Raw genomic sequence first — 11612 nt, forward strand, 5'->3', positions numbered from 1 at the left:
CGGCTATCGAAGCAGTCGGCTTGCCGGCTTCCCTTCTTACTTCGCTACAATCTAAGAAAGCTTGAGTACTTGCCCTCCCAGATGGCCAATTCCTTACCCGGCCACAGACTGCGGAGCAGCTGTCCGGCTGGGAAGGCGGCAACCAAGGGAGGGCGGCAAAGGAAAACATCCGAAAGATAAAAAGCAAGTAGGAATGGAAGCCAGGCACATGCATAGTAATATTTACACAAAAGGCCTTCGAGAGGCCGGCATACGACAAAGTTTGAATACACCCCCAGTGGGTGGAACTGCGCAAAGTTAACAAAAGCTGTTCAAGGAGTAACGAGCAGGAAAGAAAAGTCGACGAGTCATGCCAAGGGAGCAACTGGGGCGTCGGGAAGATCGGTGGAGACGGTGGCGCCGGCCGGAGGAGTGGCCGGCTGGCGAGTCTCGGCCTGATCATCACTATGGCAGGCGGTGCATTCGCACGCGCCTCGTTGCTGGAGGCACGATCAGGCTAAGGCTAGCTGGCTGCTTCGCTATCCGGCACAATGTCTTCGCCGTCTTCCTCCTCATCCTCCTCGCCCTCATCGCTGGAGTCGATCTCCTCTGCCGAGTCTTCACCGTCGGCCGGGTTTAGCCTGAACCATTCCTCCGGCTGCGCGACGCCATCTTCGTTGACCTCCAGAGCAAAGGCGCTGGTGCGGTGAAGTCGGCGATCGCCGAGGCACGCTGGATGATAGTTGGTCGCGCCGCCTCCAGATCCTCATCAGCCTCCTGCTGCCAGGTGCGCAGCTGGTCCAAGTTCAGCCCAGGATACCAAGCCCGGACGAACTCTAGCGCCCGTTGAGCGCTAGACCGAGCTGCTGAAGCCTTCCAGGCCTCGAGGCGGCCGACTGCTACCTCCAGCCAATCGGCAGTACGGCTGGGGGTGCGGGGAATCACCTCGCCGGGCCAGAGGGCGGCCAGCACCTGCGCTCCGGCACGCTGAAGCCGGCGGAGCATGCGGTAGGCCGGCTGGAGGCGGGCTTGGATAACCAGAAGCTGCTCCTCAAGCGACCGGTTGGCATCCGGTGCGATCTCAACCCCAGCCTACCGCCGAGCCTCACGATGAGCTTCGATTGCTTGGTTGGCGGCGACGGAGTAGCCGGGGAAGTATTCTTCACAAAGAACAAAGAAATAGAGCAAATCAGAAGATAAACCAAATTACAAGAACAAGCAAAGGAATGAAGAAGAAGGCAGCCTACCGTCAATCAAATCCTCGACCCGGTCGTAGCCTTCGCTCAGAGCCTGCCTCGCCTCGGCCCAGCTCGCCGCGTCGGTCTCATACTCGGCTTTGAGGGTGGCCTCGGTGTCCTGCGCCGCCTTAAGGGCCGCCTTGTGGCTCTCCTCCTTGTCGGCCAGTTTCTTGGCCAGACGATCACGCTCCTGAACCAAGGCATTGAACTCGCCCTCCCTAGTGCGAAGGGCGGTCTGGGCCACGCCTAGATGCTTCCTCAAGTCGGCATTCGCTCCTGCCAATATGAAGAAGAAGAAATTAAGAAAGAAGTCGGCAAGAAAGATCCGACCCGACTACTCAGCAGTGAGCCCGAATCTCGGGGACTACACCCAGTGCGTGCGCTGACGCGCCCCCACATGAGATAAAAAGACAAAGCACTCACGCCGGCTCTCCATCAGATCGGCGGCTTTCTAGTTCATCTCCCGTGCCTGGGACTTGAAAGTAGCGGCGTGGAGGTTGTGATAATCCTGCAAACAGGACGAAGGTGCGAGCGAGAACAATTCATTAAACCAAAAGTCTTCTGAGAAGTTCCAAGCCGCCTGCTCAGCAGCCGACTTGGAACTCGGGGACTACACCCAGTGGGTGCGCTGACGTGCCCCCACGGAAGAAATCAAGAGCAAGAAAACTCACCCGAATGACCGGCCGCGTTGTTAGAAATTCTTGGGTGCACTGCTTCAGCGCAGTGGCCTGAGCCTGAAGCCGGCTACATACATCCTGTGCTGCCAGATTCAGCACGGCTGTCCCACCGCCCGGCATCCACTAAGGGGGTCCCGGATTAGGGGGTGTCTGAATGATCGGACTATGACCTTTGGCCGGACTCCTGGACTATGAAGATACAAGATTGAAGACTTCGTACCGTGTCCGGATGGGACTTTCCTTGGAGTGGAAGGCAAGCTTGGCGATACGGATATGTAGATCTCCTCCCATTGTAACCGACTCTGTGTAACCCTAGCCCTCTCCGGTGTCTATATAAACCGGAGGGTTTTAGTCTGTAGGACGAACAATCATACCATAGGCTAGCTTCTAGGGTTTAGCCTCTCTGATCTCGTGGTAGATCTACTCTTGTACTACCCATATCATCAATATTAATCAAGCAGGAGTAGGGTTTTACCTCCATCGAGAGGGCCCGAACCTGTGTAAAAACATCGTGTCCCTTGTCTCATGTTACCATCCGCCTAGATGCACAGTTCGGGACCCCCTACCCGAGATTCGCCGGTTTTGACAATTGGTTGCTGGGAGGACCTGGAAGCCGCATTCCTCGACAATTTCTAAGGAACCTATGTGCGACCACCAGACGCCGATGACCTAAGCCACATAATTCAGCAGCCAGAGGAATCGGCCAGACAATTCTGGACACGGTTCCTAACAAAGAAAAATCAAATAGTCGACTGTTGGGATGTAGAGGCCCTTGCAGCCTTCAAATATAACATCCGAGACGAATGGCTTGCCCGGCACCTAGGACTGGAAAAGCCGAAATCCATGGCAGCCCTCATAACACTCATGACCCGCTTTTGCACGGGAGAAGACAGCTGGCTAGCTCGTAATAATAACATGACCAAGAGCCCTGGTAATTCAGATACCAAGGACAACAATGGCAGGTCACGTCGCAACAAGCACAAGCGCCACATTAACAGCGACAATGCTGAGGATACGACAGTTAATGCCGGATTCAGAGGCTCTAAACCCGGTCAGCGGAAAAAGCCATTCAAAAGAAATACTTCGGGCCCGTCCAGGTTGGACCGAATACTCGATCGCTCGTGCCAGATACACGGCACCCTCGAAACACCAGCCAATCACACCAACAGGGATTGTTGGGTGTTCAAGCAGGCAGGCAAGTTAAGTGCCGAAAACAGAGACAAGGGGCTGCATAGCGATGACGAGGAGGAGCCCCGGCCGCCGAACAATAGGGGACAGAAGGGCTTTCCCCCACAAGTGCGAACGGTGAACATGATATACGCAACCCACATCCCCAAAAGTGAGCGGAAGCGTGCACTCAGGGACGTATATGCGTTGGAGCCAGTCACCCCAAAGTTCAACCCGTGGTCCTCCTGCCCGATCACTTTTGATCGAAGGGACCACCCCACTAGCATCAAGCTCGGACTCTCGAGTCTTTGAGTCAAGCTACAAACTCTCATGTTTTTTCACAAGAGCCTGGAGCTCTTGCCGCACCTCCTCCGCCCGTGCCTCCTGCTTTTCTCGCTCGGTGCGCTCCACGGCCGCATTGTCTTCGGCCTTGGACAGCGCTTCCTTCAGGGTTGCCACCTCGGTTGTGGCCCCTGTAACACTCACGTTGGTCCTGTCACTATTTGCAACTAGGTATTTTTATATACTTACATAAGGTACTACTTACCTTCCTTGTCCTCGAGCTGCTTCTTGGCAAGGCCGAGCTCGTTCTCGGACTGCTCGAGGCTCTGCTTCAATGCATCGACCTCCGCAGTCAGTGCGGCAGAGGTCAGTAGTGCAGCCTGCATTCCCATATTGACATATTTATGTTAGACTCCTGCGTATATCTTTTTAGATCCTCAGTCCGGCTTTTCTTTCCGAACACCAAACTGAGCATCAGGGGCTACTGTCTATGCGGTAATATTTTTACATGTCTTAAATACATACCTCAAAGCCTGTTAGAAGGCTGGCACAGGCTTCTGTCAGCCCGCTCTTGGCGGACTGAACCTTCTGGATCACCGCACTCATAATAGTGCGGTGCTCCTCGTCGATGGAGGCGTCGTTAAGCACCTCCAGCAAATTGTCTGGTGCCTCCAGTTGGACGGAGGCCACCGGCATCGTAGGCTTGCCCTTCTTACGAGGGGGCTGCCTGCCGGACTCCGGAACCACTGAGGGTCCCGGTGCGGTGTCCGGCCCAGGGCCGGACTTAGAGCCCTTTGGGGTTTTATCCCCTTTGCGCTTCAAGTCCGAAAGGTCGCCTTGCGGCGCCTTCGGGGCTACCTCCTCCTGGCTTGGCCCCTTTTGGGACTCGTCATCGTCCGTGGGGCGAGAGGAGGTAGCAGTCGGGAGTGAAAGACTATTCACATCCGACGAATCCAGGGATCCGCTCGATGAAGCGTCGAGCCGGGCCTTGGGCAGACTGCATGATTATGTTCGGCATTAGAAGACACTATGTAATAAAGGAACGCCATGAGTTATTCTGGTATTCGGATATTTATGATTTTGCCAGGGGCTTGGCCCTGGATGGCCACTCCTCTTCGCCATCGTCGGTGTTGGTGGAGTAGTCCGGGAGAAGGGTCTTTCCCTTCTTGGACCCTCCGGCCCCCCTAGTTGGGGCGGCCTTCCTCTTCTTTCCTCCCCCCGTTGGAGGGCGAGAGGCCTCTTCTTCCTTCTCCTCGTCTTCGGGGGAGGAGTGCGCTTCGGAGTCGTCGGGCGATGAATCCGACACCACCAGGTGCCGGGAGCTCTTTCGAGTTCCCGTGGCCTTCTTCTTGGCCTTCTTCTCCGGCACCACGTGAGGTGCCGGGACCAGCAGCTTCGCCAAGCGAGCATCTGTTGGGCCTTCGGGCAAAGGAGCCGGACAGTCGATCTGTCCGGACGTCTTCTTCCAGTCCTCTCAAAGGAGCGGGAGCTTAGATCCCGCATAGAGTCAAACTATGAAAAACAAGTATCATGTAAAGGGTAAAACAGGCTTACTGCGCTGGCTTGGCGCTTCGTGCAGAATCCGTGATCCTCGGTAATAGGAGGGGGGACCTCGGTGCCCTTGAATAGCACCTTCCAGGCATCTTCGTGCGTTGTGTCGAAGAGCCTGGACAAAGTTTGGTGCTGGGCTGGGTCGAACTTCCACAGGTTAAAAGCCCGTCATTGACACGGGAGGATCCAGCAGAAGAGCATGACCTGGAATATGTTGACCAGTTTAACCTTCTTGTCCACCAGGTTTTGGACGCAGGTTTGGAGTCCGGTCACCTCTTCCGAATTACCCCACGACAGGCCCGTCTCTTTCCACGAGGTGAGCCGTGTGGGGATGCCAGATTGGAATTCGGGGGCCACTGCCCATTCAGGGTCGCGCGGTTTGGTGATGTAGAACCACCCCAATTGCCACCATTTGATGGTTTCCACAAAGGAACCCTCGAGCCATGTGAAGTTGGGAATCTTGCCGACCATGGCGCCTCCGCACTCCGCTTGCCGTCCGCCCACTACCTTCGGCTTGACATTGAAGGTCTTCAGCCATAAGCCGAAGTGGGGTTTGATGCGGAGGAAGACCTCGCACACAACAATAAACGCTGAGATGTTGAGGATGAAGTTCGGGGCCAGATCGTGGAAATACAGGACGTAGTAGAACATGAGCCCCTGGACAAATGGGTGGAGTGGGAAGCCCAGTCCACGGAGGAAATGGGGGAGGAACACCACCCTCTCATGGGGCCTGGGGGTGGGGATGAGCTGCCCCTCATCTGGGAGACGGTGCGCAATGTCGTTGGACAAGTATCCGGCTTTCCTCAACTTTTTGATGTGCCCCTCCGTGACGGAGGAGGCCATCCACCTGCCTCCCGCTCCAGACATGGCTGGAGAAGGTTGAGGTGGGAAGTGCGGACTTGGGCGCTGGAGCTCGAGTGCGTGGAAATGGATAACCAAAGGAGGAAGAAGGCGTAGATGGAAAGGGTGGATCCTTATCCCCTTATATGGGCGGACAAAACTATGTACCCCCACCAGCCTGGTAAAACTCGCTTATCTCCCAAGCGTCGTGATTAATGGCATGGTTGGGTTACCCACGCCCGTATTGATGAGAATCCCGGAATATGGGGACACGATCTCTGCTTCGACAAGACGTGCCAAGGAAACCACCTCGCTAAACGCGCTGAGGTGGGACGGTAAAATGATTCGAATAAAGGCTTGGCCGTGGCATGATGTCACACTGCGGAATACGTCAGCAGATTAGATTTGTACAAATATTATTATCTCTACGGTGGTATGTGGAACTTATTTTGCAGAGCCGGACACTATCCTTTTGTTCAAAATCTTCTATGAAGTATTCGGAGGAGGAACCCGCCTTGCAATGCCGAAGACAATCTGTGCGCCGGACTCGTCGTCATTGAAGCCTGGTTCAGGGGCTACTGAGGGAGTCCCGGATTAGGGGGTGTCCGGACGACCGGCCTATGACCTTTGGCCGGACTCCTGGACTATGAAGATATAAGATTGAAGACTTCGTCCTGTGTCCGGATGGGACTTTCCTTGGCGTGAAAGGCAAGCTTGGCAATACGGATATGTAGATATCCTCCCATTGTAACCGACTCTGTGTAACCCTAGCACTCTCCGGTGTCTATATAAATCGGAGGGTTTTAGTCCATAGGATGAACAATCATACCATAGGCTAGCTTCTAGGGTTTAGCCTCTCTGATCTCGTGGTAGATCTACTCTTGTACTACCCATATCATCAATATTAATCAAGCAGGAGTAGGGTTTTACCTCCATCGAGAGGGCCCGAACCTGGGTAAAAACATCGTGTCCCTTGTCTCCTGTTACCATCCGCCTATACACACAGTTCGGGACCCCCTACCCGAGATGCACTGGTTTTGACACCGACATCCACCCTGGCGAGCTGACGCTGGCTGTCTCTAGGTCGTGCGACAACGAGCTGGAGCCGGCAGCCCTCTACAGGTCCAGCTCTGAAGCCGCCCTCCCCGCATGCCGACGAGTCGGCGACGAGACCACAAGATCTGCCCTTGCAGTCGGCTCACCTCCAGTCGGCTGCTCAGGCAGCACCTCGGGCTGGCCGCCTTGGCCTGTTCCTGCCGACGGAGGCTGCACCACCTCTCCCTCCGGGATGACTATGTCGCCCCTCCCTCTCCATTGCCGGCGGGTCGCGGCCTGTTTCCTCCGGCGGGGGCTCCGGGATTTCGGGGGCGATGGTGCGGAGGGGGATGACGAGCTGCGGAGGCTGGCTACACAGGGCCTTCGCCGCCCTCTCTCCGGCCTCAACCTCCGCCTGGGCCTTGGCCGCTGCGTCGGCCTGCGCCTCGGCCGACTCCGCCATCTTCTCCTGAGCCGCCTCGGTGGCGGCTGCCGTCCGCTCCTCCGCCTCCCACTCCTCCCGCGCCTCCCATGCGTTCCGCTCCGTCGCCGCTTGGAGCTCTGCGCGAGGGTCCATGCGGAGGGAACTCATAGATCCCCCAGCCCCGCCGACTATGGAGGCGGCCGTAGTCTGCTAAAGAGAAAGCGGAGCCCTGGTTGATGAAACAAGGAAAGACTTAGAAGAGCGTCGACTGAAGAAAGAAAGAAGGGCGTGCGAGAATCAATACTTACGACGAAACCGCTTGCGGCTACTTCACCACCTTGCGGAAGAGAGTCCGCCTGCCGAAGAGAGTCGGTGCCGCCTGGCGTTTCTGCGCGCCGCCCCGCGCAGCCAGCCCGCCGGAAGGGACGGCACCTTGATGGTCGGACGACGGCTAGCGGCGCGGAATAGGGTCAGCCTCGTCATCGTCAGGCCAGTCATCAAAGCCGGCGGTGAACCCGGAGCCACCTGTCTTGCCGCCTCCTCCTACAGCGTCGTCGTCTAGGGCGGCCGCCCCCAAGTCGGGGTCATCGAGGTCATCCACCACGCGGTTAGGGGCGAACTCACGTTCCGCCCCCGCGTTCCAGGTCGAAGGATGATGGAGGGGGTTCTAATTAAAAAACAAGCCGACTGGCCAGAAACCGGCCAGAGAGAATTCGGCAACAAGAAAAGAGGAAAAGAAAGAAAGCTTACCAGAGGCGGGGGGTTGGCACGAGAATATGGCTCCTTGCCATACTGCCACTCCTCAGTGAGCTTGCAGTTTGCGATGTAGTTCACCATGTAAGATACCTCACCGTGAGGCATCTGCCTGGTGCTCAGCCGGCTTGGGTCAAAGCGGCCGCTCATCTGGCAGATCAGATGAGGGCGGCCTTGGAGCGGGAGAACCCGGCGCTCGATGAAGGCGGCTATCAAGTCGGACCCAGACAAACGCTCAGACTGGATCAGCACCCGAAGCCGGGCGATGGCGCCAGCTCCAGCCGGCATCAGCGACCTGGCCCGGAAGGACCACGAGGGCTGCCTCCCAGGCGGCGGGCCGGCTATGTAAGCCGGCAAGTTGACGTAGTCGCCGTGTGGGGCGACATTCTTCACGAAAAAAAGGACTTCTGTTAGAGCTTCACCGACTGGATCAGCGCAATAGGTGTGAACGGGTTGTCGGCTGCGGATCTCCGGATGACGATGAACGGGCCACATGGAGCCGGCACGCCTGCGATGACCGTGCCGAGCTTGGACTGGAAGAAACCCCCCCCCCCCAGAGCTTGGTGGTGGGGAGGACGCTGAGGAAACCTTCGCACAAAATGACGAAGGCCGACAGCAGCACCACCATGTTGGGAGTAAGGTGGTGCGGCTGAAGATGGTAGAAATCAAGAAACGAGCGGAAGAAGCCGCTCGCGGGAAGGCCGACGCCGCGCAGGCAGTGCGAGTAGAAGATCACTCGCTCGCCCTCCTCCGGCGCCAGCGAAACCTTCCTCGCTAGTGCGAGGCGGACCCGCACGAGATCTTCACCCGGCAACCACCGTGTATTGCGGAGGAAGTCGATGTGGTCGTCGCGGACGTTGGAGCCGTCACAGGAGCTCGACGTTGGAGCCATGGTGACACAAGGGCGATAGAGAGCGCGGCGACGGAGAACGCGCGGTGCAGTGGCGGCAAGATTGCGGCGCGCTAAGAAGAGTGCCGGAACGGTGGCGTCGCGGAGAGCCGCTGCGGCGACGGAGAGGAAGAAGAAGGTGGGGGCGGAGCGAGGGAGAGTGTGCGAACGATTGCCGCTCCCCTCCCCGCCCCTACTTATAGCCTCGTGCGGCAAAGCCGAGGAGGCGAGGCATGGGGGCGTGGGATTAACTGCGCCTACTTCCCCATGTCCCGCGGTTATCGCGCCTTTACGGCGAATGGGAACCACCGCCGGAAGACGTGCGGTCAGTTCGGGCCGCAGAAGATCTGCGCACGGGCCAAGGCGTGGAAGTGGCGGGCCCCGGCCTGCGGCGGCGTCCTGTCATGCGCGTGGGCTGGCAGGCCCTTCCAGCCAAAGGGTGCCACGTGGCGCGCAGACGGCGGGCGGCCAGCCCGCCGCCTGGCTAGCGCGCCAGCTGGTTCCCGCCTTAAGATTTCAAGGAGACTTCATCGAGAAGGCACGCATAAGAGAAGCCGGCTCCTAGTTGCCGGCTCTTCGGGATAGGAAACTGGCCGAGCTTCTGGATTCCCTCTTCAGCCACGAAGCCCAACCAGCTTCGGGGACTACTTTCGGAGTAAATGACCACGGGTAGCCTAACCGGCTACCTTTGTCCCTTAGAAAAAACGATGGGCCGACCGAGCCTTGAAGCACCCAAGACGCGGGGCCGCATTCCTCGGGCCGGCTATCTCATCGGCCGGCTACCGGAAGGCGGCCCGGCCCTAAACTCTCTTGGACGACGCCATGATAGGGCCGACTCCAAGAAGCCGGCCACGGAAAGACCAACTCGAAGAAGCCGGCCCAAGAGAACCGACTCCAAGAGGTCGGCCCCTGGCAGGCGACCAGGGGCCGAGCCCTAAAAGTCTGCACCCCCCATAACGATGATGGGACGGGGCGTGGCAACAGTGGACCCTGCCACCCCCGAATTCCGGCGCACGCATGGCTACAGTATGCCGTACGGGAGAGCCATCACGCGTATGGCGTGGCACTGTTGCCATGCAGATCATGACACCCTCCACAACGGGCTGTTAGTACGGCCCGTAGGCGGTGGGCCCCTTCGGTCAAAGAGATGCCCGAAGGCGGCCTGGCCTCTCCCAGTCGGCCTGAGGCATGGCCGGCTTCCTATAGCCGGCTTGCTCCCCTCCTCGGGATGCGCGCTCCATTAAGGAGACAAGACGAGGTAACGCTACAGTGAGAGTCCGCAAGGCGGCGGCACTGTAGCCATGCTTACCTCGACAAAGCCCTCGTCATCAGAGGCGGGGCAACAGTAACCAGCCCCTGACAAGACCCCCAAGCAGTAGGGCCGGACTGTCGACCAATGGGCCAGCAGCCGGCGGGACCCACCAATCGGCGGGCCCCAGTAGCCGGCAGAGAAGCCAGCGGCCATAGACACTAACGGCTAGGGCCCACGCCCAGCCGTATTACCATTGTACCCACGGGGGGTAGGTCTATATAAACCCCCCGGGACACCCATGCAAAGGGTTGATCTGATAGAGTTTTAGACACCACTATAGGGAGAGGAGAGAGCTAGCCTTGCCCTTCTTCCTCCTTCCACCGAACAGTTCAAGGAGCCTCTTGTAGCTTCTTGTTGATATAGTGATCATGCGGAGACCCCGCAGAGCAGGAGTAGGGGCATTATCTCCACGGAGAGCCTCCAACCTGCGTAAGATCCGCCGGCGTGCATGTCTTCGCCTTATCCCGTTTCCAGGCACCGGCGATGTCTTACTGGCTCCCACAATGATAAGCCATCCTTTGGCATATATCGCACCTACCACCCGACATACTCCATTGTCACCTCAAGTATCCATGGGCATGATTATACGATATGCATCACACAATCTCAGATTCATCTATTCAACCAACACAAAGTACTTCAAAGAGTGCCCCAAAGTTTCTACTGGAAAGTCAAGATGAAAACGTGTGCCAACCCCTATGCATAGATTCCCAAGGTCACGGAACCCGCAAGTTGATCACCAAAACATACATCAAGTGGATCACATGAATATCCCATTGTCACCACAGATACGCACGGCAAGACATACATAAAATGTTCTCAAATCCTTAAAAACTCAATCCGATAAGATAACTTCAAGAGGAAAACTCAATTCATCACAAGAGAGTAGAAGGGGAGAAACATCATAAGATCCAACTATAATAGGAAAGCTCGCGATACATCAAGATCGTGCCATAGAGAGAACACGATAGAGAGAGAGAGAGATCGAACACATAGCTACTGGTACATACCCTCAGCCCCGAGGGTGAACTACTCCCTCCTCGTCGTGGATAGAGCCGGGATGATGAAGATGGCCACCAGTGAGGGATCCCCCCCTCCGGCAGGGTGCGGGAATGGGCTCCCGAGAGGTTTTTGGTGGCTACATAGGCTTGCGGCAGTGGAACTCCCGATCTATCTTCGTATTTGATGTTTTTAGGGTACGTAGGCTTATATAGGCGAAAGAAGTCGGTCGGGGGAGCCTCGAGGGGCCCACGAGAGGGTAGGGCACGCCCAAGGGGGTGGGCGCACCCCCCTATCTTGTGGCCTCCTCGAGGATCTTCTGACATGAACTCCAAGTCTCCTGGATCATATTCTTCCCAAAAATCACGCTCCCGAAGGTTTCATTCCGTTTGGACTCCGTTTGATATTCCTTTTCTTCGAAATACTGAAACATGCAATAAAACAACAATATGGGATGGGCCTCCGG

The sequence above is a fragment of the Triticum dicoccoides genome, chromosome 6B, assembly GCF_002162155.2.
Source record: "Triticum dicoccoides isolate Atlit2015 ecotype Zavitan chromosome 6B, WEW_v2.0, whole genome shotgun sequence".
Classification (NCBI taxonomy): Eukaryota; Viridiplantae; Streptophyta; class Magnoliopsida; order Poales; family Poaceae; genus Triticum; species Triticum dicoccoides.